The sequence below is a fragment of the Falco biarmicus genome, unplaced genomic scaffold (assembly GCF_023638135.1).
Source record: "Falco biarmicus isolate bFalBia1 unplaced genomic scaffold, bFalBia1.pri scaffold_30, whole genome shotgun sequence".
NCBI lineage: Eukaryota > Metazoa > Chordata > Aves > Falconiformes > Falconidae > Falco > Falco biarmicus.
The window spans coordinates 1,165,263-1,190,598 of record NW_026611861.1 but is presented as its reverse complement, the minus strand read 5'-3'; the positions used below and the strand labels follow the sequence as shown (position 1 = coordinate 1,190,598).

Here is a 25,336-nt window from a genome sequence, read left to right as displayed (position 1 = left end):
ACTGCCGCAATACTGTACTAGAAACCCAACTGCAAGGGCCAGTTGCCACGAGACCCAAATCATTAGCTCGACCTACCTTCACCCCAAGCCTCGCTGAGCAGCTAGCACACAGCACAAGTATTTCAAGGGCCCCCAGTTACAAACATACAGCAGAACCAGGAGAAGGGGAAATAAGCCTCAGCCGCGGCAGGGCCCAAGCTCCGAGTGCTTCTGGATCTCGCTCCCCACCCCCGCCCCACTGGGAACCCCGGTGTCCTTCACAGGGAATACCTCAGAATCCCAGGGAGATTCAGCATCTTCCTCTTCCTCTGCTCCCACTGCAGTCAGGGCACCTACAAATGCAGGAAGAGGGGAGACACTGAGCCCTTCTATTTCACTCTGCTTTTCCCCATCACCCCTGCGCCCAAAAGGTGCACAGCGGTTCTGTTGCCGAGGACAAACTAAGGAGCGAGTGTTGAATTCGAGGGTTTCTTCACACCCAGCACACAACATACCACGGTATTTCCTTTGGATCGCCACCTCTTGCCTCCTCTCCAGCAGGAGATGGCTATGCACAAAGCTTTGCTGCTAGAGAGGGACGCAACATTCTTCGCACAAGAAAAGCGAGCAAGACAGGAAGAAAATCCAGAAGATCATAAAAATACAAAAGGGTCTACTATTGATGAATCACAGGGCCAACCTCGCTTTTGGCATTTTCTCCTGTAGGTGACTCCTTTCACAAACTTTCATTGTCTATGTGCTACTCCTAGAAGCCTCTCCACCCAAGTACAGCAGCGGGTGGTCAGTCGGTCAGACAGATGGGGCTGCTCCTACTCTGCTTCCATGAAGGTACGCTTACCAGACTTCTTCTGTCACTTCACCAGTGTTCACTCAGGTCACAAACAGAAAAATGCAGGCAGCTTCCTACCATACAACTTGATATGCGCCATCACTCCCATCATGTAACACGGGCACCACAATTTTGCTTAGAAGATAGACTTAGATATTTTGTGGATGCAGGAGAGCTGTGACACCTCCCCTGTGCACAGCACAGGCTGAATGACCAGCTTTTCTGGTCAACCGTATCTGCCTGAAAGCTGGATAAAAGCAGACCTGCGAGCACCCAGGGTTTTCTTTTGTACGGGCCTTCTAAGGATGCAAGTCACATTCTCTGTTCAGAGTACGTAGGTGTCTTCGTCTTTCGGATTCTGTTTCAGAGTGCAGTCACTTCAAAATTAGGCGCCATGCTGCTAGAATGAAAAGCAACCCTTAACTCCTCTGCAGCCTTGCCCATCACGGTCAACGGGAAAGTTTTCAGCAGCAGCTATCTGAGCCTGAAGTCTCCCTTTTTAGGTAAGATTTTAACAACGTTGGAGCCCCTAAGAACCCTTTTCCATAGGGTTTAATCAATCTTGACGTTTCTGTATGATGGGTACAGAACAAGGAAGAAGCAGGAAAGGTGAAAGGCTACAGTGTTCTTCTACCTGCAAAATTCCAGTTCTCATCGTGTCAGTAACTCCAGTCCGTAATTATTTTCTCCAACCACTGGAAAAATAACTCAAAAACATCAACTAAAAAGATAAGGACTTCTCCCATTAGCTGTTGCAAGTAAAATTTCTTCTTTCCTTGGAGCAGTAATTCACGAGTCTATTTTCTGCCAACACTGGCTTCTATTGGCTTCTGTCAACATTGTGAAAGAGGATGACTCCTCGCTGTCAAGAGTTCTTCGCTTTTAGCACAGGGAGAAATTCTTAGTCAAAACACTGGCAGAACCCTACTCCAAGGCTTCTGAAGAGACCACCATTCAAAAAAACGTATATAAAAAATTCACAGGGTAAACCAGATTCCAGTATTGTTGCCTGTCATCTATTGCTACCATGCATTTTTAGTAACGGATGCCTGCAGTGCAGCGCACACAAAAAGATGCGAATCCCCCACCTTTTACTCTGTCTGCTCTTCTAGCTAGCATTGAAAAATGACTTCTGGTCATCTGAGTTCTTTCCAATTAGTCCTCACCTCTCCACTCTATTCTGAGGCTTCCCTCCTCATAAACTCTCTTACATAATGACTTTTTGCAGATTGCAGTGGACAGCAGCTACTCTTCTATACAGAAAACACGAGAACACCACTACTTTGCCTCAAAAAGAGATTTTAAGAATGTATTACTATGCGACAGTAACAAAGTAAATAGAATGGGAAATTCCAGCCCTCACTGAACATTTACTTGTGAAAGATACTGTACCTGTTCTCCAGATTTATGAAATCAAGTTGTCAAGGATGGCATTTCAACCCTTTTAGAGTCAGAAATATTTGTGCTGCAGGAATCACGATGCTTTGCCGAAGCAACCTAAATTCCTTAAACCCAAATCCAAACACAAAATGTTTGAAAGAAAGAAATTTTTACATCTACACCTACTTCTTGGCACCTGACCTTCAAGGTAACATATGGCTAAAAACCAGCATGACGCAGCTGAATAAAGCCACGCAGGAAGAACAGCCGCCATGAAATGAGCCACGAAAAGGCAACCTTTCTGTGTCGGGAATATCGTAACATACTGGTCTGTTGTGGGGCTACGCTTCACATTACTGTGGAATACACGCATAACCAAAACTCAAGTTTTAACTGAACAACCTCTAACAAGTATTTGTGTGTCTTACCAGAACACCGTCACTGCAAAATAAAGGGCAAGAGAGGACCTGTTGCTTACCCATTGCAAATACAGGGGAGGGAGAAGAGCGAGAGGAGAAGGAGGAAGATACATCTCCTAGAGAGAAGTTTCATCTCTATTATTGTCAAAAGAACAACAATACTGGTTTTTTTCTTCGCCTAAAGCACAGATGCCAAAGAACTTGTAACTTCTAAGTAGAGAATACAAAGAGTTCCAAGTCCGCTTACTTTTCTGCATATCTGTTCACCTCTCTCTGGTTTATATTGTCAATAGCCAATTGCAGAAACTCTAAAACCTGAATGGCAAATTGTTTCTCATCCGATTAACAAGCGTGATTAATACAAAATACAACACAAATTATCAACTATACAAATCAATAAACCTCAGAACAAAGAAACAAAAAACCCCCATTAAGGTTACATACCCTCTCCCCAATACATAGCCGACCAGCTAGCCGCCTCAACTTTAGCCTTGTTTCCAAAGAAAAAAGAATTCCTGACAACACGCTGACACTCATTTCCTCCCATCTTGCCTCTCTTCCTCACCTCCCTCCCCTGCCTCTGAGCCTGCTGGTCATTTTCCATGAAACAAGAGAGGGAAGCCTCAGAGGAACGTGTTTGTACATGTTTCAAAACGACTGCCAGACAGGTAGAGATAAAGCCAGGCAAGTAATAATTCCTGCAAACTACAGCTACGGCATGAGCCCAAGAATTCCCCTTTGTGGCTCACCTGCAGCTCCTGGACAGCCTAGCCTACAGCCCCCTAGCCTGGAATCAGCCACAGCACATGCTCAAAGGACCAAGACAATCAGGAAGGGGGGGGGGGGGTTTGAGCCCCTGAAAGAAAAGCAGACTTTCAGGACTGCCTGAAAAGGGGAGATGACAGCAAGTACGGTGTAGGAAGCGTACATCATGGAAGGGTATGGACAGTGCTGAACAGCAGGCTAGAGGAGGGAGCAAACGCATACACCGAGGTATATTTCAGCACACCACCTGCTCCCGGGATGCCTTGCTAGAGCCATTAATTTCGTATTAGAAAGAAAATTGCAAGTACAATGGGTCTGTTCATAAAAGAACACTACAAAGAGATTGTTATGAACACCTTCAACATCTTCTGCGTGTCCTAAACCAAATTCCTCCAACAGATCCGCAAAACAAATCAATCAGATGCTTTATTAAATACTCCCGTCTAGAAAGATTACGAAGCTAAACCCAGAACTACATGCCGTGAACATTACCTGATTTCTGCTGCATTTTTTTAGGAGAGGTTTCATTCATTTCCAAAACAGGTGCAGGGGTCTTCAGCTATGAAAGACAACCCAATGACGACAAAAAAAAAAAAAAAAAAAAAAAAAAAAAAAGCAAACTTAAAGTAACTACATAATATTTAACGAGCAGGACAAGTAGTCAGTCTGACACAAACAAATACTTACCTGGGAATTGTCGGGGTTCTCCAAAATGCCTGGAGGTAAAAAAACGTTTTGGGAAGTGTTACTTCATTTAATTGAAGGTACCTTTCACTCCATTCAACATCAGCAGTTTCTACAACTAAGTATTACTCGCAAGCTTTATTCCATCGAGACTGCGATACTTAACATTCAATCCACTTCAACATCCAGCATTTGTATCGGTATACAAGAAATGGACAACGCACGCTTCCCATCGTGCGCCTTGGATTTAAGAAATAATACTCACAGAACTAGGACAATCCATAGGAAGCAGGAAGGACATGCTTGTTAACACAACAACAAGATCAAAATACTTATTTTGAGGAGCTGAATCCTGCCTTCTACAAAGATTATTTCAAAAGCCAAAGCTGGTCTGCTGTAACGAATTACCATAAAACAGGCCAGCAGCACTACGACTGCGATTATCCTACAAGTGTTTAATGTCGAGGAGTATTTTCCTTTCCATTGATGGGACAGAGGAAACGTGGGTGCGGACACAGACACGTCATACACATCATTCAATGAGGTAGAAGCAAACTAGTTCTTATCAGGTTGTTCGGGTCTAGCTTGTGTGGAAAGGAAAAAAACCAACACCTTACAATTGGTTGTAATCTGCATTTGTAGCACAGTTCCAAATATGTAATTTTTAAAAAATTTTTTGGCCAACATGGAAATCATTTACAAACCCACACAATCTACTGGCCCACCTATATTTCTCAAGTCCTCTGCTTTAGTCATCTTACAGTTTGAGTCCTCTCATGAAAGAAGTGCACGAAATGTTACTAAGAAGGGCTCCACAGCAAAATTTTCATGTTTACAAAAGCGGTTAAAAAGCAAACAGCATTTGATTTCAGTAAACTTGGTGGTCTAGCAGTACAGAAAAACCTTAGAAAGATTAGCGTCATCACCTTTTACCTCCTTTTTACGCTGACTTTAAACTTCTCTTAGTAGAATCATACAAAGCATGACAACTACTCAGCAAGGGGATTTACAAGCTCCCAGGAGCTTTTAAAGTTTTGCTTCCAGCTTACTAAACTAAAACTGGATACGCTTCTTCAGCTATTCTATCATACTTACACTACAAGCAGGACTGACCGTTTAGTAAAGGAGAAATCCTTCAGATGAGAGTTCTACGCCAACAGCAAAACTTCCCTGCCATTCTACACTCCAGATGCTCAAGAGACAGCGGCACAAACTACAGGCAGAAGCCCTTCACAACAAACCCTGAACTTTCAGTCACATTTTAGCTCCTAGGCAAAGCATAACAGCAAGGTATCAAAAATTAAGACGGGGGGAAAGTGCTTGGCCAGATCATAGCTTTCTCCTGCTACGTTATCATCCAAGAACGTTCAGGTGTTCAGACAGGTCAGCCCTAAACCACATACACTTTCAGCACTATGCCACAAGAACCCGAACCCAAGGAGATACAAACACATCCAAAGGACACACGCAACGCAAACAAGGTAACTGCCCTTACAACTTGCCAGCAAGCGCCGTGAGAGCTGGTGTTAATTAACAAATACTAAGCACTTCACTGCTATAGCGCGCACCCACACCGTAAGCGCATTCCTAAGGCAGACATCGATAAAAGCTCACTTCAGCCTATACGTGTTTACAGACAAACATTTAGTCCACCACGAAGTTACCAGTGTGGCGCTCCCCTGAAACAATCCGCGAGCGTGCTCCGTGTCTGTCTGCAGCTGGAAGCAACACACCAGGTGATCCTTCTTCCGGACTTTCAGAATCCGTCTGTAGAGCATAACACACGGGCGTGAGCATCGGTACAAATTCTCAACTCATTTCTACGCAAAATGTTCCTGCTAAGCCAACTTGCACAGCATGGAATCACAAAAGCCTTTGATCAGCCCCTTGGAAAGGGCACGTCAAGACACAGTATATTGGAAAATCACAGCAGACTTGTGTGTTTTCAGATCTTGGGCAAAAACCTCACAACTCATCTAAACTAGTCTGTCACGCTGGCAAACTGCACAGCCGCAAGAGAGAATTAACACGGTAACTCGAGCTGTGGGTTGCGAACCCGTAACCGCAGGTCTGGGGGGGGCCCAACTTTCGACTGAACTCGTACCCGATACTCAAATTTGTGCTGATGTTCCCCAGGCACACGTCCTGCAGTGGGGAGCGAACACATTGCTACTCCCGGTTGCAAGGGCTGAACAAAGACAAGCAAGACAAAGCTTACAGAAACCAAGGCTCTACAAAAAAAAACAAAACCCAAAACAACCCAGCAGCATTTGAGCCTTGTATTTTTAAGAAGCGGGTGGGGAAGAGTTCCTTCTTCCTCACAAGAAAAGTCAGAGGGCGTAAGCTACAGACTCTGCTCGCTTTCTTCTAACCCATTACCACAGACAGGAAGAACTAAAAGGGCAAACACAGCCAGCACGTGCGGTATCTCTGTTGAACATTACTCTCAAAAAGGGCCAAAAAGGTAGAAAGGCTCTTTCCCAAAGCAGCTCATCGTCTAGGCTGCAGACCCTAAGGGCAACCACTGAACACGTCAGCGGAACAGAGTTGTGTGGTGAAAAAGCAACAATCCCGCCAGCCCCGCTGAGAAGCTCAGACTATTTTAAGCAGCAAGAAACTTCACTGCCGCAATACTGTACTAGAAACCCAACTGCAAGGGCCAGTTGCCACGAGACCCAAATCATTAGCTCGACCTACCTTCACCCCAAGCCTCGCTGAGCAGCTAGCACACAGCACAAGTATTTCAAGGGCCCCCAGTTACAAACATACAGCAGAACCAGGAGAAGGGGAAATAAGCCTCAGCCGCGGCAGGGCCCAAGCTCCGAGTGCTTCTGGATCTCGCTCCCCACCCCCGCCCCACTGGGAACCCCGGTGTCCTTCACAGGGAATACCTCAGAATCCCAGGGAGATTCAGCATCTTCCTCTTCCTCTGCTCCCACTGCAGTCAGGGCACCTACAAATGCAGGAAGAGGGGAGACACTGAGCCCTTCTATTTCACTCTGCTTTTCCCCATCACCCCTGCGCCCAAAAGGTGCACAGCGGTTCTGTTGCTGAGGACAAACTAAGGAGCGAGTGTTGAATTCGAGGGTTTCTTCACACCCAGCACACAACATACCACGGTATTTCCTTTGGATCGCCACCTCTTGCCTCCTCTCCAGCAGGAGATGGCTATGCACAACAGCTGACACAGCTACAAGCAGCAGTGAACACGGGTTTGTGTCACGCTCAGGAAGAGGCTCCCCCACGCTGCAGCCCTGTGGCATAGTGTTCTAGGTCACCTGCTCTCCAGTCTACAGCTCCAGAATTTTCCACTGACTACCACTATCCACTGTACAAGAAGTACCATAGAAACACCACCCGACACATCTTCACGCTAAGATCAGCAAGAAACAATGCTCCTTTTGTAGCGCTACCAGAAAAGATCTTCCTTGCCTAGCAGTTTTTACCCTGCACCTTCCCAGAAGGTAGACACCTAAGCATTGCCATTTAAAAAGAGGAGAGGCTCACAGCCCAAAATCTCACCCCAAACACACAACTTGTCTCTATCTCAGGGGCCAACATCCCAATCTCTTCTCTACTAGGCACACGCAAGGCTCAGTCTCAGTAGGTTCCTGGCCAGATTAAACTATCTTCATTTCTCTGTTTTAAGCTAGTCCGTTAGGTAAAACGGATTCAGGATTCGCTCTCGTGGAGACACGCACACAAAAACGGGAAAGGAGGTAGAGACCAGTGAGGGCACCCGTCCTAGCAGAGGGGAACTGCTGGTTCCAGCCTCAGCTAGGACTACTTACACTGTGCCAAATGCAGGCTTATGGTAAAATGCACCGACAGAAGAGCACGTATAGGCACAACACCTGGAATACAGCAGGTTCTGCCAGGCCCGCTCTGTAGCATTTGATCAGCAGCTACACACGCTCTGGTAACATCTACCACACCACTCTACTCTCTGGAGACAGACAATGCAAAGTGTGCCTTCTCCTCCTGCTCCAAGACCCGAGGTGAGTACCGGAGTGCTCAGCCCTGACTGACGGGGCAATGCTTTCGAGCACACACAAGCGTGGCACTGGAGAGACTTTCTACGTTTTAAAACTGGACAAGGTGAGGCACTGGAACAGAACAGCTTTCTCTCAGATTGACTCAAATCTTTCCCAGGCTTCAGCCAAGAGCAATCACAACTTTTCAGTCTGACAGCACGGGCCAGAAAGGGGAATACTACTGTCACACCAAGACTCTCTAATCCTCCTCTTTTTCAACCGTGCGTTTTGTTCTGATCGCTTCAGGGAGAACACAGCAACAAAACCAAGAATGACACCTGCTCCATTTAGCATCGTTTGGAATCCAAGGCCACAATTTGTTCTTCAGGAACGAACGAAAAGGAACAAAAGCTACTTTCCTCCTTGCCAATGCCCACTAGGGTTCACAGGCAAGGGAAAAACTTACTGTTTCAGAAGTCAAGCACCATTTCAGTTCATTTACTGTGCATTAATATTTATAGAGGAAGAACTGGGAGCAGTATTCACTAACTCACTTCTCTCACCAGTGTCGTCTTTGGAAGCACTGTGGACTTGATGGCTATCATTACAAATAGAATTTTTCACACCCTCAACAACTGCAGTTCGTAGCTCTTCACCAGTGTTTTCCTTTTCCTGCTCCTTCTCCTCTTCTTCCCGTTCAGGTGATTTTTCCTAGAAGAGATTGACCAAACAGCTGGAAATAGCAGAAACAAGCACCTTCTTAGCCACCCATCGACAACTTTAAAAATGCTTTTCCTGTGTAAGACAACAGGGAAACTTTGTCGAGCTTTGTTTTACAACACCTTCAGTTTTTCCATGGGAATCTCTGAGGAGACAGCAATGACATTAGCCCTAAGTCATTAGCCCTGGCTCTGCAAAGCTCCTGAGAAGCAATTCTTCCTGTCAGCCTAACTCTAGCTTTCATTTCAGTTACATTGTTTTGGAACACGCTCCTTTTCCTCTACTTTGCTCCAGGAAAATCACTAACTTCCTGCTCTCAATCTGACTCAAACTTGTTGGTTCCTCACTTTCAGCCATCACACCAGGTATTTTACTAAATGGCAATAAATCTTGACAGATAAAAAACTGTACATACAGCTGAGAAAAACTGAATTTATTTCAGAAAAATTATACTGCCTATTTGTTTTCCTGCAAAACCACTGCAACCAATTAAAAAAATATTGAAAATACTGCCCAACGCTGTTCTTATACCTAAGAAACTGCTTTGGCTAGGAGTAAAGGCATTTTCTAATATAAAAAAAGGAAGATCAAAAGATGGATATACGTGAAGTATTAACAGAAATCCAGTTTACCTTTTGGTTCTTACCTTTATTACCCTTAGAAAATACCTTTGTGATTGAATCATCCTTATATAACTTACTTTGGTGCTCGAGTGAAATGCTGCTCTTACGTTTTCTTCATGCCTATTCAAGCACAAGTGTTCACTTCCTTGTTTCAGCGCTTCACACACTTTATTATCTACTTCACATTGCTCTTCTTCTGTATCTTCATCATCCACATGTTCAAGAAAGACAGAGTTTGGTCTTTGACTTTCAAGCATTGGTTTTTTTCCTGCTGACAAAGAACTATTATCACTTTCAAAGCCATTACTGAAGCTTGACTTTTTCTCCTTAAGACCACAACTATCTGAGAGAAGCTGAGGTGTCTCTTTTTTCCAGTTTGTCATCTCAGAGTCATCATTTCTGTGAAACTGCACCCGAATCATGCTTTTCTTGTTCCAACTTTCTTGTTTATCTTGCAAATTATTTAGATTTTGAAAGACAGTTTGCTTTGGTACCGACTTGCAAGATACTTCATTATTCACCGTCTTTGGAGACATGGCAGTTATGTCAAAACAACAAAAGGAGTTATGGAAATGGCAACAGGCATGTTACCAGATTAATGGAGTAATCTGGGAATGTCTGGAAAAGGAACCAAGTCAAGGATGGGCAGGATGGAGGAAGGACTTGGCCAGGGACAAAGGCTTAGGAGGGGATTAATAGCTTCGTTTTAACAACATGACTTATGTTTTCTGAAGTGACTAAGTGCTGTGTTTTCAAAATGCTACTTTTCTCATTTACCATAGGAAAAGAAATGTTTAAAAAACTACTTAGCAAATCTACTTTTATATATTAGCATACTATGCAATCTTTTCCAAATAGCTTACTGTTTTTCCTGAACTGCTGGGAAACATTCATTAAGAATGTCAAGTTTGGCTTCTGCAGCTTCTGTAAATAAAGAAGCCAAAAAACAATTATTTTTTTAAAAAAAACCACTAACGACAACAACAAATCTTTTGTTCACATCAAATCTTGAACACTAAATGTCATCAGGCTGTCCTTTTGATAATGGTCAGGTGCTGGCTCCATCCTGTACTTCTAAGTACAAAAACACTCCTCACGTATGCAATTCAGTGAGTATTTCACCCCCCAAAATACCGTGCAGGCACCCTTCTGAAAATTGTGCCCAAAACTATGGTTACATGCATAGCAGTTCTAAAAAATCCGGGTTTAATATTTGTAGTACTTCAGTAAAATTCAGTTATATTTAAGATCGCAGCTTCTGGATGCTTACTTGCAAGTGTGCACAAGGGAAGTAACTGTTAAGAACCCTAGACTTACTGCGTTAATTAGTCCCTGCAAGTACACTCACCAGAATATCCTGAAATTTCAAAAACATGCCCAAAAAATGCATAATTTATATTTAAATCAGTGCAAGAAAATGAAATCATGTTAAAACCAAACATGCTTGCATCTCCAGTATTGCAGAGTAGGTTGAATTAGAACACCGGTTCCTCATCGCTGCAGAATCCCAGAGCAACAGAACTGATGCTCCAGACATCACTGCAGAAGTTAATAATTCTTCAGAACACTAGCAAAAAAAAAAATAGGCCTGAGAGCTTGTAGCTGACAAAAAGAATACTGCCTAAGCATATTCAAAAAAAAAAAAAAAAAAAGAGGGAAAACATGCAGTGTGAGATTACATGCAAGCACAGAATGCCATCTCAATAGAAGAAAAAAAGATGACCCGTTTGAGTAACTCATCCGCTGAGCACTCTTGAGTAACCTGAGGAGGAGGAGAGGAGAACTAGGTGATGAAGAATTTCAGTACATCTTCATTAAAAAGTGCCCTTTATCAGTTAGGATTCTATCACGAAATCTACAGGAAACATTAACAGTGTTTGAGGAAGAACAGAGCAGGTTATATTAGTAACTTATAAACTTAAAATCTGACTCAAATGACCAAGAACAAACAAAACTGTGGGGGTTTATCTCGTCGCCTATGGCTCTTTTGCCTCAAACCACAAATCTGCTGCATGCTCTGCCACAGCTACAGGTCTTTTAGGAAAAACTCACAGCAGAAAAAAGGCTGGCAGGTCAGAGACTGCTTCTAAGGAGAAAACAATATTGGCTAGAACTGTAGTTTCTTTCAATCCCCCAGAAAACTTGCCTTCAGATCACTTATTTTTACAGGACATTTACTGTAAATACACCATACCTTGGGAGAAAAATCGAGCTCTTCCTCAGAAGCACGCCAACTGACATCGCTCCCCTCTTTCTCCAAGCTTCTTAAAAAGTAAAGCAAAATGAGTACTGCGTCTCTCCAATCATTCCTCAGGTATGTGCTGGGTATGTTTAAAGTCTTACCCGATTGAGTCTCCTTGCGACAAGTCGTCTGTTGCTGTTCAAACATTAATTGACATGTTGAAATTAGATTTGGCATGCTAAAAACCAACCAGCACATACAAACATTTAACCTGGACAACTCTACATGTCATAGCAGAATGAAACTTTGGGGAGTCAACTTTACGTAAGACAGCATGAATGAATGAATGCATTTCCAAACAACTGCTTTTTCAAGTCACACTGAATTGACAAAACAAAAAAGACTAGAGTTATATCTCCTTTGAACTTTTATACCTAAAAGTTTAAGAACTACCTCTAAACTAAAAAAAGCCCAGCATAGCATGAATAGGCTACGTTAATAAACAGTTAACAAAATACTGGTGCTTTAGCAAGACAGTAAATAAATGAACTGCTGAAGTACTCATACTGCACACACAAGCACACACTGTTGACAGAGATTTTACTGGTTTATATACTCTACTAGCTGGTGCTCTACCCACTTACAGGTTATCCTGAAAAGGTAAAAAACATCAAAAAGCATAACCAAGATCTAATGCCTATCCTCAGGTAGAAAAATCCCCAGCAGGTCTCTATGCTGCACCAAAAAGGATAGTCAACAGGCAAGACAGGCGTAACCAGGGCAATCTACACTACGCTCCAAGCTTTCATCAATTAAGAAAGCAACTGGCACACAGGATCACAGGATAAATCAGGTCACAAGGGACCTCGGCAAGTCTCTCAGCCAACCGCCTCCTCAAAGTGGACTCAGCTCTGAGGTCAGACTAGGCTCACAGGAATTTTCCAGTCTGATCTTGAACCATTCAAGGAGGGAGACTGCACAACCTCTCTGTTTTACTGTTCTCACCATGGTGAAGCTGCCCACATTCCATTAGAAATTCTCTTGTTTCCATTTATGCCTCTTGTACCTTTGCTTCCTGTCACGCACCACTGGGAGGCACCTGTCTCCGGCTTCTCCTCACACGTGCTGCAAGCTGCTGCTGGGTCCCCTTCAAAGTCATCTCCTCTCTACACTGAACAAGCCCAGTTCCCCCAGTCTCTCCCCAAAAGGCAAGTAGTCCTGCTCCTGGCAAAGTTTGATGGCCCTCCACCGAACTCGCTCACGGATGAAAGACCACTCTCTCTTGCACTGGGGGCTCAAAATTATACCCAGGGAGCTGGACACAAGCCAGGGACTGCCAGGTAGCAGCGTACAATCCCCTCCCTCAGTCTCCTGGCTACGCTGCTCTTCATACCGCCCAGGACACCGTTAACCCTCTCAGCCGGCAGGGCACCCTGCTGGCTCATTCTCAGCTCACTTTCTGCCAAGACCCTCTGGCTATTCCCAGCAAAGCAGCTCTCCAGCACGTGCTGTAGCAAATGGTTGTTCCTTTCCATGTGCAGGACTTGGCATCTGCCCTTGCTGAATTCTGTTAAGACAGGCCTGACAGCCCATTTACCCAGCTTGTCAAGATCCCTCTCAACGGCAGCGTGGCCCAGATGCACATGTTGCAAACTCAACCATAGCGCACTCTAGCACACCACTGATGCACTAAAGAAACCTGAACTCTAGGAATCCAGCCTGAAGAGTGCGAAAACCTCTCAATTATCAACAACTAAGATGAAATAAAAGGCCTCTTCAATTCCCAGGACAGAAAGGAAAAAAACAAATAGAGCCTCCACATCGTATCTATTTCAGCACTCCTCAAGTCCTCGATAATTAGTTCTCGTTAACTATCATCACAAAACGAAGTTGCTTATAAATAGGAGATTGGTAGCCTTCTATAAAGTTGTATGATGAGAGCCAAACCGAGGTCTTAGACAAAATCATTAAAAGGAAAAGAAAACAAAGGGCATATCATGTTGAGTAAGTTATCTGAACTTTTGCTTTCCATGCATAGTAACTTCAAGCAATGATCAAAACCAGTTCCCATTCTCCTTTAAAAAGCAAGAGAGAAAGTTTATGAGATAGTTTTCAGACAGATCTTGATGCCCTACCGTAGAAGTGGGATCTAGAAAAGTAGTATCTAGGGATCACTTGTTTCTACTTTAATTGAAGTCCATTTTCATTTTGGAGTAACAGAAGAGTTGTTTTTTTTAAATAATATTATTTACTATCACTAATGACACAAAGCAATCACTCAATTCAGTAATAAAGGACCTGTGCAAAACATGCCAACAAAAAGCACCCCAAGCCTGCTCTCAAACCTAATTTATAAAACCAAAACCATCAGAATAGAGACCTCCAAGATAATAAACATCACAGGTGTGTTAGTATTTGTACATCACGCAACATGTTTCACAGTTGAAATGCTACTGTATAGAATACCTTTCTTTGGTTTTCCTGTTCTTGATGTCTGGCTAGGAGATTGTGGCATTCCTATATCCATTTAGGGAAAGCCATGTCAAGGACAGACCAAACAAGGACACCAGAATAAATGTGAATTCCCAGAAATGCAGAAAACCTAACCAGTACATTAACAAAGCTGTAGCAATGGGAGAATGTACTGTGACCATCAGCCTACTCTACAGTTACAAGAAGTAGAAGCCAAACCTATCACAACCTACAGAACTCTACTCTTAAGGGACAGTGTCAAACACTGTAACTTCATTTACTTGCTCCATTGTAGAAAACATATATTCCAATATTTTGAAACACCGAAACAGATTCTTGGCAGTTTACTGTCCTGCCAACTTTGCATTTCTCTCAGCTTGACTAGTCCTTGCCCAGCACTGACTACCAATGCAATTCCTTCGTATTTGTAGAGTGTTTTATACATACAGCACACTTAAAATCCCTCCGTCTAAGCATCCCAAAAATCTGTAGGTGCCAACAAACTTTGGAGATATGCTAGCCAGTTGTGTCAGATGGTGCCTGATGCAGACACAGCCCCCTCCTACCTCAGTTTGAGGTAAAAGCCCTGCATATATTGATTTGACCATGCTGAACTGTTCACATAGAGAAGCTACGCCACCAGCCAGAACGCAGGCATGACAAGCAGTCAGAGTGAATACCCTGTTCCCCCAGGGCTATAGGGCAGGCCACAACTGGACCAGAACGGGTGCACTGACTGCTGTGAGTGTCATGCATGTGTGCTTGTGTGTGTACGCGTGTCTATGTTGTGGAACAGAAGCTTTAGAATACAAATCACCATCTGCCTGCTCTACCCATCCTACTTAGTAAGAATGGTGTGGTTCTGTTATTGCAGCTACCCAACACCAAACGTCTGTGTGACAAGGCCGTAACATTTGCCTCAGAGCAACAGGGAGTCCTGCTTATATTGATGTTACCACAAATACATGGAATGGACGTGGCAAGAGGACTCCTATCAAAAACACACACGTAAGAGTGAAAAAAAGGACCTCAAGATTGTTTCTCATTCCTTCTCCATTTCTCAATTTTCTTAAAAGGTGATACAGCAGATATAAAGCACACTGAAGCACTCGTTTCTTTTCCAAGAGCTCTATGACGAAAAACCAATGGTTTCTGTAGGAACAATACACCAATACGCAGTGCAGCAGCTAAAAAAAGCTGCCACTGAAGACATACTAGAAATCTGAACCCTCGCTTTTAGAAAAAATGCATAATTACTTTTTGCCAAAGAAATTTCAACTTCAAATCTGAAAAGTCTGTCATTCGATATGCTAGAGGTGGAAGCCATTCATTTGGAGGTTTTTGCAAGTCTGTCTGTAATCAACAAAAAGGTTCGTGTTCTGACAAAAAGTATACACTCAAATAAGCATGAGCCAACTTCTTAAATATACCGACTTGCTCACTAGAGGCGAGTATTTTGAACAATGTTCAACAAGTGCAAAAGTAGCAAAAGGAGGAAGGACTACATTGAAGATCCCAGAAAAATAGGAATGAAGAGCAAGATTAAAACAAAGAATTCAAAGTGGGTATTCCTCCGTTGTCTCAAGATCAGTCTAGCTTCTCCTCTAACAGGGGCTTCAAAGCTTTTACTGCAGCCTGTCAAAGGGACTCAGGATGCAGGACCTGTGCTTTGTGGGTGCAAGCAAGAGACCGCAGAATCAATGCCACCAAGTGTTCCCTGCATGCTACTAATCCCTCTCACTCAGCAGGCCGGGGTCATTTTCCAGGAGACTGAGCACAAGGAGAAAAAGATTCGTACTACTCAAGAAAAACAAGCCCTACTATGAACAGTTTGAGAACACAGCACACTTTCTCTTCCCAAGTCCTTAACCCACATAAATATGCTCTTCACACTTACTATGCCTCTTCAAGTGAGGATTTCCCATAACATTGTGGACTTATGCTAGTAGTATTACTGTCTTCAAGGAACCGAGCAAATCACTTGGTTCAAGAACCCCTATTTCCCTGAGGGCATATCAATTTTGGAATCACACAACAGTATTATTCTTCAAGCCACATATTTTAAAATAACCCGGGCCTGTCAGTCATCACAATGTGGTACCACAGCAATTATCTATGTGCACAGGAGGCAGCCACAGAGTGCTGTTTGGGTAAAAGCAACATTTTGTTGATTAAACTACCTGTACCAAGCCCTTTCCAAAAATAAAATAAAATATAAAAACCTCCGCATCTTCCTTCAGTCTATCAAGAAACTTTACACATCGCTGACTAGATCAAAATAACTAGTCCTAAGTCAAAGGAACAAAGTTTGGCTCTAAATTAAATTCCCCTATCTGGGAAAAGTGAACTCGGAAAAATAGCCCATGTTTTGCTCATATTTCACGACATATTTAAAAAAGGAGTAATAAACTGTGTTTGAACACTGTCTGCTGCCCATTTGCCACAAAGTTCTGATGTAACACCCTTAAAAAAACCAGAAAGGATAGAACTTCCCACTGTAGGGCCTGAGATGTAAAGTACAAGAAGTTCGATCTATATTAAAAGATTAGTTTTCTAAGATTCCTCTAGGGCTATATGAGCTCATAAGCATAGACTGGATCTTAAACATTAAGGAGTTGTTTGTTTGGTTTTTTTAATTTAAAATGAACTCACTGAAGGAGCTAATTTTTTGATAACAAGGCAATTCAATTTTTTTTCTGGATCACAAGTTAATATGGACTTTTTAACGTTTATTTCATAAAATTACTGGAAGTAGAAGTGTTATTTATTTTTACTGGAATCAAACTATGTCCATGAAGATACAGTACACACAGAAGTTGCATTATTGTTTCTAACCAAGTGACTTTTCCAAGACGATTTTTCCTAAGTATGTCTCTACAGCACCTACACAGAAACAACCGTAACTGATGCTGAGAAATAAGACAACTCACTAAAAGCAGCTTAGTGCAGGTGAAACTATTAATATTAAAACACCACTGCACAAACTCAGTGGAAATCAACAAGACATGTACAGTCCTGCTAACTCATCTGTTGCTTCCCAACCACAGGAAGATGAACAGCTACTCAGGATGAACCTTTTGCAATTTGTTTTCACAATCTGAATGGCCATCTACAGGTACAAGTACACACCCCAAACCCAAAACCACTCACCTAGTTCCTTCCCTGTCCCCCTTCTCTCTCGGTATGAAAACCTAGACAGATGGGCAATCTGGCAGGCAGAACGCAACAACCCCGTACGTGGGCCCGTAGCACACAAACCGCAGCTGTCCTCACCCCTGACAAGAAGCACCTCCAACCAGCAACAAGTCAGCATATTCACAAAGCTTCTTGTGCTACTCCACCTGATGCCTCCCCTAAAGTCAACGGCGAACACAGCGAGCGCTGACAACACAAACCCCCTAAAGAAAAGGCCACAGTGATTTTCCTCGTGAGCTCCTGCGTGATTAAAGATCCTACCTCCTCTGTCCACAGCAGGTGCACCCAACGTCAAGCCAGCAGCTCTGGCCCGGTGAGGAATGCCAGGTACTGTGTCGCCTTGTGCACCACCTTCGTCTCTGTCTCCCCAGAATGCGTATGCCACCAGTTGTGTACAAAGACTATATAGGGAAAGAGAAGAAACGTATTCGGTAAAAACAACCACATACTTGCTTATACAGTTTAATAGAACAGTTAACAGCCACTTATCCACCCTACACGTATTCATAGCCGTAGGAATTCATATACTTGTATGCATTCACTGAGAGTAATACACACAGAACTTACTGCACGGCTACTACCTACTTCAATATTCACTACAGTCACGTTCACTCTAGAGGTGCATATCCACACCTATGAAGCTATTAGCTCCAGCTCGGCACAGTATTTTCAGCCTAGCTGTTAAGCACACATAACCACCTTAGAGAAGGGATACGCACAGGTACAAAGCTATCCATAAGAGGGGTGAAACTGCTTAAGATTTTAACAAAAGGGATATGTTAGATCTCTGAAAGAAAAGGCTGGTAGTTCCTGCTCATTGTAGTGGAAGTCAGTAAGGACAATGGTGCTGGTCTGAGGAGAGGACTGACATGCATTTCAGTTTGCCACATTCTACCTCTGGGTAACTGTAGGATGCAGACATGTTTTAGAGTTTGTATTAGGCAGGTGCAAGTTTAGCATCAAAACTTGACATCTAACAGACAATTCGGGGCGGAAATTTTCTTCAACATCCAGATTAATAGTAGACACAGGGAACAATACGTATCAGAAGACGTCACCGAGCACTGTCTGTCCTGAAGCTTTCAACACACCATTAAACCTTGCTGCTATTACCAAAAACATTCAAAAGCCACACTGACAACTGACAACCTATTCTAACAATAAAGTCAAAAATTTACCTAGAATATCCATGAGTAACAGCATAATCCTCAGCTGTCCATCCGTTACTGTCTTTATGGAAAAGATCAGCACCATATCGAAGAAGAACTTTTATTAAATTAAGCTGTCCACCAGATGCTGCAGTCATAAGTGGGGTTCTGAAACACCAAAAATATGTTATGAAGTAGATCATTTGACACAGACATTGTAATTATTTTTATTCCTGTTTGCTCTCAAAAACTACTTTCCTCATTACTGAATGAGCAAAAGAAAAAGCAGTTTTCATTAAATATTAAGAGCAACCATAAAATGCAAGAGGGAGTCAAAACAAGCAAACGTTCAATCTTCAGACAAAGCTTCCACATAGACAACACTCACGTACAAACTACGCCACTATGCAGGAGATGTTTTTTCAAATTGAGGCAGTGCTGCTGAGCTAACAGCATGTTTCCTGCCAGAAGGGCCACCACAGACAATGCCTTCTTGTAATCCTCAACGAGGAAAGCACCCACTGAGGTATGACAACAGCCAAGCGCAGATGTGCTTTCACAAGTCACACAGAAATAGCTGCTATGTGGCTCCCCGGGTTTTTTCAGAGCTCACTCTCATGCCTCTGATTAATCCAACCTAAAGAATACTAAAGAGACCCATGCAGAGTTTTGACAAACCACTCACCTTTCACAGTGATCTCGAGCATGCACATCAGCTCCTCTCTGCAGAAGAAACTCTGCTATATCTTCATGACGTTCAGAGATAGCAAGAATAAGCGGAGTGTTTCCCTCCTGAAAGGACAGATAAATACATTTAAAAATAAAAGAAAAAAAACCCTACAAGAGAAATACTAGTACAACTTTTTGAAAGAACTTCTTCAACAAATACAAAAATTTACCTTATTCCGAGCATCAATATTGGCATTATGCTCAAGTAACAGCCCCGCTACGGTTGTATTAGGAGATCGGACAGCAAGGTGAAGGGCAGTGTTGCCGTCAGCATCCGCCAGATGGGGGCTGGCACCGTGCTCTAGCAGAATAGCTACACATTCTTCTTGCTGGCACTGTACAGCCTGGGAACAACACGCAAAAAAGGAAGAACTGCCAGCACTCTGTTACAATTGCCCCAGCTTCCCAATGCTGGAAAATAAGAGCACCTTCAAAGCTGAGCTAACATATGCCTATTCCACGCTGATTACAACATGCATGCTTCTACACAGAGCTGTGTAAAGAATCCTTCCAGCCACCTCTCATTTAATGCACAGTTGACAAGCATAACATATTCCACATACCTTCATCAGTGGTGATCTGTTGTCACTGTCAGTAAGGTTTAGTTTACACTTGTTTTCTATGAGATATGTAACAACATTCACATGGCCATTCGCAGAAGCGAGATGCAGAGGTGTCCTAAAAGTTAAACATATTAAATTAGCACAAACAGACAACTAGAGAAATAATTTCAGGCTGTGGTAAATTGTTATGACCACAAGTTTCACTTTGCACAAAGCAAGCTTAAGAAAAGATTTCTCATTCCGTTACCAGTAACAGCAGTTGCGCACCAAACACCCGAGACTGGCCAGCAAAACCCCTCCGCAGCATCTGCTTAGTAAGCTGCCATTTCCTTCACTCTAGAACTTAATCTGCACAGATTCCCGTGCCCAGGTGGTGGTCACTGCCTCCAGCAGGACTACACCTGTGGCACAGCAAAAAAGACCAAAGCTTGGGAATCTGAGAACTATGGCAAGCAACCCTCTAAGTTCTAGGATTATTCACGTGCCAGAAGTGTCTCAGAGATGTAGATGGGCTTTATATAAAGAGTATTAGCGTTTCCCTGCACTTCGAGGATTTCTGCTTTTTCTCTAGCTTGCTTACTACTGCAACAAAACCAAGTACTCACTTGCACCAAAGTGCCCCCCATTACATGCAGCAAACCAGACAGCAGAACACTGTAAGCCTGAGTACAGGAAAGTAATACCCGACCCTTCAGATACGTGTAACTACGATAGTCATAATAAGCCCACTACAGAGGAAGTCCTCTCCAGGGAGGGAATACTGTGTTTCCATAATACATGACCAGCATAAGAAAATGAAACTCTTTTCTTCAAGTTAAAGCCTTGCCAGAGGAAAAAAAAACAAACAAAAAACCCCTCCTTCAAACCACAGAACATCTTAGGTCTGATGTCAATTAACCAGCCTACTTATACTGAAAGAAATTGCCCAGAAAGTCCTTGCATGTGTTTCCCCCTAAATCAGAGGCACAAATCAGCACAAGCTTCACTCTGTGCAAAAGCAAAGCACCTGCTGCTCTGCAGGACACCTGTCCCAACAGAGCAGAAGACAAGCTAGAAAACAGCTGGGACCTTCCTCCCTTGAAGGCGATGCAGTAACAATCCCACAGTTCCTCAAGAACTGAGGGGAACACCAGCACTGGTTCTGAACCACATCGCTGCAGGTAGGTCCTTCTCTGTATTTAGGAAAGCTCAACTAGCCTTGCAATTGTTTGGGTACCTTGCTGAGACAGGAGCACAACAGCTCCCTGGCTAAGGGGGAATGGAAAGGGAGAGGTACACAAATGCAGTGGCAGGTGATGCAGAAACACAGTAATCTGTAACACAGATACTTGCTACAGGGCAGCTGACATCCTCCTCCACTGCAACAAAGATGAGGATGAGAGAAATACAGAAAACTTCAAAGAATTTGGAATGTCTTGCTACAGACAGGGAACAGACTGGAGCACTGACAGAGGAGTAGCTCAAGAGCAACTACCACCACTTTTTGAGAAATTCCCATGGAAACATGCGGGATTCTTCATCTCTGAAGAAACGACTGACTGAGATTATCTGAAAGCTAACCAGAACTGGTTATGAAGGAGTCCACAATCATCTGAAAGCTGCTACTACCAACCACTAGGAAGCATGACAGACGTCAAGTAGTCACTATCAGTTCTGCAAACAGAAAAGCCTTCAGAAAACTTGGACTTGTTGCTGTCCTCCTCAACCAAGCCTCTCAGTCTGTCAACAGGAGACGGCTCTGCTTGGAGCGAGGCCTGCTGTGCTCCACAGAAGATCCACTTCAGGGAACAGGCTGGCAGAGAACACCAGTGCTCAGGGTTGCCTGTCCCTGCAAGAGGCCTCCAGTAACACCGAAGTTCTTTTGCCACCCAGCCCTGGGGACACTGCCCAGATTCTGTTCCTGCTCCTGCTGCTGCTACGCTGATCACCTACAGAGTAGAAGAGAACTGCTGATGCCTGAGCAGCCACGAAACAACCCCACTGGGAAACAGCAGGCTGGCAGTACACACTTTGAATGGCCCTTGAGCCGACAACCCAGCAGCTACAAGCCAAGCAATGAAAGCGCTGGAGTTCAGTCTGACAGGCAGCTGACAGGGTCAATCTCCCTTAGCGATGGGCTCTGACCCAGGATCCATGACTAGCTGGCATTGTGCCTGCAGTGCTTCCAACTACAGAGTTGTGCCCGTCTCTGTCAGTGAGGCTGAAGGTTTTGCTAGACCACCTCTGAAAGCTGCCTGCTCCTAACTGATGCTGTATCAAGCGTACTTTCGGGAGGTCTTATGGGCTACAGGACCCACTTTATGGAAGGAACCTGTTGGTGTGATCCTTGCCATGCTCCTGGTGCAGGATTTTGCTTTTGGAAATCCTGAGCAGCAAACCTGAGATATTCATACAACCAATGCACACATTGTTGCCGTTACTTTGCATTATTTCCTACTCTTCACCTCTATTTCCAATGATACCAAGTCTTCCAACACGAAGCCCTGAAACGCAACTGCATCTGGTGGTCACTCACAACACACATCACACCCACAAGCACTAAGAGGGCACAGGTGGCCTTGCAACCCTCATGGCTGGTACAGAGGGCAGTGGCTGCAGCAAGTAGGCAGGCTCTGGCCACCAAATTGCTCTCAGCCTCGCTTTTCAGCACTGGGCATTATCACGGCAAAACCACCACCGTGCTCATCATAGTATGCTGCCTTTTCTTTCTTCCCTCCCTCTCCCCCCCCGCCCCCGGCTTGGTTTTTTACAGTTTGTGACTTTATTTGTCCTGTTATAACACTGATAATTGCCTGGCACACAGAAGGAAACCCTTCAGAGGAAAAGAAGCTTTCTAGACAAGATGAACTTGAAACGCAAAAACTAGCGAAATTTCGTACCAGGGTCTGCTAAGAGCTGGTGACTGACTGCTGACTGAATCAGGAAGCAGTAAGAAGAAAAAGAGAGAAACTTTCCGAACTATTTCCATAAATGCCATCGGGCACCTTGACTCTGGCAGCTGAATTATGCACAGAAGTGCACTCAAGCCACCTTAAATGGCATCCCCCACCTGCAGCTGCATAAACAAATACTGGCTGGCAACACTCAGGCACACAGCCCACGTGCTGACTGGCTGCACTCTTCATCGCCTTCCTACAAATCTAGACAGTTTCAGGTGTTTTCAGGGCAATAAGCTAGCTGGCTGGCAAAAGTCCAGTCTTCAGAAAAAGACAGCCCAGGATGCTGAAGTACTCCGATTAAACCAGCATCTCCTCTGAATGTCATGGATGTTTTGACTCAGAGTCTTTTCAGAAAAGGCATTAACAGCTCGACACATCCAAGACCCAAAAACTTCAGCTGATTCCCTTATGCTTACGGTGGATCATGAGGAGCTATGCTGCAGCCCAGGGCTTCTCCCTAAAATATAACTGCCAAGTACTTGCTGTGCTTGACTCAAAAGCACACATCACACCACCTGCCAGAAGCAGCAGCTCCCTCTGCATGGCACTGCCCAGATTTTCCAATCCAAGGCACTAATTAGCTGTACCAAGGCCACAGAGCAAACAGCAAAGTAACTGCCACCTAAGATCAGACTGATGTTGCTTTGGCTGCAACATCACAGTCACAAAAGGCACATCAGGCAACCGTCCACACAGCACCAATACACAGCACATTTACCCTTTCCTAAACGCAGTGCTTACCCTCTTTTACTCCAGCTGAGGCAGTGCAGCTTGCTCAGCTCAACTACTAACCCCGCACGCCGAGGCCTCGGAGGTGCATGCACTCTGCCTTCCAAGCGAGCCTGGAGAATGGCCCTGAGGCTCCTTCTGCAACCCCCCCGGCCAGGCTGCTGCCGGCCCCCCTGCCGCTCCTGCGCCCCCAGGCAAGGCAGCACCCCCGGGAACGAGGGCACGGAGGGGGCCGGGGCAAGACGGGGGATGCTCGGCCGACTCCAAGGGCTCCTGGCAGCACAGGCCTGGCTCCCCGCCCAGGCTGAGGCTCCCCGCAGCGATGCTGCCGTTCGCTCCCAGCGCCCTTGAGCTGCCGGCGGCTGCAGCTGCACCTGCGGGTCCCGGCGCTGCCCGCAACCCCCCCCGCACCCCGCCCCAGCACCGCCCGGCGCTGCTGCCCCCCCGCCGCTTACCGCTCCGCCGTGTCCCGCTCGTCGATGCCGCATTTCTTCAGTCTCTGCCGCACCTGACCCAGGTCGCCACGGGCGGCCGCACGGTGCAGCTTGCCCAGCTCCTGCAGCCGGAGCTCGTAGGCACCGGTGGGGAAGGGCTTGGCGGCGCTGCCGGACGCTGCCGGCTGCCCCTTCTTCTTCCTCCAGAACCCGAAAAACCTCTTCATCCCGCGGCAGGGGCGCGGGCACGGTCCCGCCTCAGGGAAGGGACGGCGGGAGGCAGCCGGTGGGCCGGGGCAGGGACGGGGGATCGGGGGGGGGCCCCCGGGGCAGGGACGGGGGATCGGGGGGGACCCCGGGGCAGGGACGGGGGATCGGGGGGGGCCCCCGGGGCAGGGACGGGGGATCGGGGGGGGGGCCCCCGGGGCAGGGACGGGGGATCGGGGGGGGGGCCCCCGGGGCAGGGACGGGGGATCGGGGGGGGGGCCCCCGGGGCAGGGACGGGGGATCGGGGGGGGGCCCCCGGGGCAGGGACGGGGGATCGGGGGGGGGGCCCCCGGGGCAGGGACGGGGGATCGGGGGGGGGCCCCCGGGGCAGGGACGGGGGATCGGGGGGGGGCCCCCGGGGCAGGGACGGGGGATCGGGGGGTCGGGGCCCCGGGCAGCGGCCCGGTACGGCTGTCTACGGAGCGAACCACCAGAGGGCGGGAAGCCGAGCGCACAGGCTGCTCCTCAGCGCGGCAGCGGCGGACAGCGCCTCCCTCAGCGGCGAGCGCGGCGGTTAAACGGCCGGCGGGCTCTGCTGGCGGGGGCGGGGTCTGCTCCGGCGCGTGTCCAGCGCGAGTGACGTCACTTCCTGCCCCGCGGTGGCCGGCGGCTCCTGCGCGGTGCCCGGCCGCGGCGCTGCCGAGCGGGGCCGGGGGCAGCGAGAGGCGCGGCGGGTGGCGGCGGCGCTGCGCCCCCCGCAGAGCACTCGGGCCGCTGCCGGGAAGCCCGGGGGGTGCCGGCGTACCGGGCAGCAGCAGCTCCCCGCTGGCCCCGGCGGGGCCCGCGCTGCGAGCACGCTGGGGGGCTCGGGCGAGTCGGTTTTAAAAGCAAATGGCTCAAACTGGGAAGCGCTTGTCGTTCAGGGCAAGGGCATCTCGTCAGGGAGTTATGGCCAAAACAGCTCTGCGAGCAGTTTGCCTCCTAGCTTGTTGAGCAGTCCTGCTTGTGTGCCATCGTTAGCCCTGGGCAAATGGATGCCAAAGGAACAAACAGCAAGGGTTAATATAGCGGGAGGGGGGCTGGGGGGGGCTGTAGGCACCATCTAGTTACCTGCCTTGCCATGACAGGGTCAGAAAGTTACTTTCCAGTAAATGTGGCCGAGCTGGCACTGCCACAAAAGAACACAAACGCGCACTGAGGGTATGGAAACGTGGTCCAGAAATCAAAAGACAGGTCACGCCTTTGGTGTAGATAAGTTGGGAACCATCCTCCTATTCTACTGCTGTGGTGATGCCGCTAGGTAGTTCAGCGTGGTGAAACCTTATTATAAGTACCATAAGGTTT

At 46.0% G+C, this 25,336-nt stretch overlaps 1 pseudogene; it reads right to left on the bottom strand.

Moving 5' to 3' along the window:
* The window catches only part of LOC130143465 (ankyrin repeat domain-containing protein 26-like), a 70,238-nt pseudogene extending 46,162 nt beyond the window's left edge, over positions 1 to 24,076 (bottom strand).
* Positions 24,077 to 25,336: the final 1,260 nt, after the last annotated feature.